Genomic DNA, 1,397 nt, shown 5'->3' on the forward strand with positions numbered 1-1,397 from the left:
ATTTTTATTGGATGCAGTATTTTGCACTGATTGTGTGCTATGGGAAAGAGAAGTTTCCTATTTAGGATTTAATACTAATTTCTATATTTAGTATTAAATCCTAAATAGGAAACTTCTCTTTAGTTTAATAAAGTAGTATTTGTGGGTTGTACTCCAAGATCAATGACTTCACTACCACCACAACTATCAGACAAGATTTCTCTTTTGTTTAATGAAACTTAACGAAGTTTCTGGTTATCTCAATAGTATGGGACAAAACCGTTAATGTGATTGTGCCATGAAGGTAATTGTTGTGGTTCAGAGGCATCACAGCTGGTAGGATTCTTGGTTTCATTCTGCCTTTGGAAGTCTTCATTGTACCTTAAAGAAAGTGGCTCTTTAGGGAGAAGTCTTCCAGGTCATTTCTAGCTCAGTGGCTTCTGAGCCAAGTGTTTGATTGGATTGTGTTTCCAGCAATGAGACTCACATTCCACCCCTGGGGGACAAGCAAAGGCAGTAGAAAGAGAGTGCAGTGTGATGGTGAATTCTTGTCCAATCCTGATTAACAATTCAAAAGCTCAATCCCCACAGTTCCTATTGAATTTCCTCGTTAGATGATCTAGACACTGAGAGGAAGTACTGTCAGCACAAACGAGGGATATTCACCAAACTATGTATGCATATTTATAGGTTGACTGAAAATACGAAATGCTTCATGAAGTCTCAGGTTATCATTTTATGGGATCAGGCTAATCTTCTCTGTATTATTTAAATTTTACAATTGCTGACAAAGCAGGCACAGATAATGAAGATATATTTTTTTAATTTTCGTAATTATTTGGGTACTTCATGTGTGCATTCAATATATCTCAATCATATTTCTCACTCGCTTCTCCAACTTCTAACCAGATTTTCCTCCACTCTTCAGCCTATTCTAGCTCTACCACCACCATTACCTAGCCATCCTGAGTTATTTTAAACCACTTTTTAAAGACAAAGAGGCAATTTGTTTAACTAAATGCTTATGGTTGTGAGGGCATAGCTGGAAAGTGATCTAATGTTTGTTGTTGTTGTTCTTTTTTGTTTTGTTTTGTTTTGAAAAAAGGTGTCCTTATGAAGCCTAGGAGGCTTGGCACTCATTACATTTTGACTTAAAATTGACACCCTTCTATCTCATACTCCCAGTGTTTGGATCACAACCCTGCACTTTCAATCCCAGCATATCATTATTAATAGAGAAAAAGAAATGAACAATATATAGAAGAGACATTTTTCAGCAGAAATTTGCAAATCAGTTGCCTAGGAAAAGGTTAAACTTTTTCCTTTACATGAAAATATTTATTAAAAGGTTGTTTTGTTTAATGAACTATTCCTATCATATATTTTATAAATTTTCTGCTAATAGAAGTGCTAAGGGT

At 35.2% G+C, this 1,397-nt stretch overlaps 1 pseudogene; it reads right to left on the reverse strand.

The window, feature by feature from the left end:
• Window positions 1–676: 676 nt before the first annotated feature.
• On the reverse strand, window positions 677–775 carry U6l2 (U6 spliceosomal RNA like 2; annotated as a pseudogene).
• Window positions 776–1,397: the final 622 nt, after the last annotated feature.

This window comes from Rattus norvegicus, chromosome 5, assembly GCF_021556685.1.
Source record: "Rattus norvegicus strain SHRSP/BbbUtx chromosome 5, alternate assembly SHRSP_T2T, whole genome shotgun sequence".
NCBI lineage: Eukaryota > Metazoa > Chordata > Mammalia > Rodentia > Muridae > Rattus > Rattus norvegicus.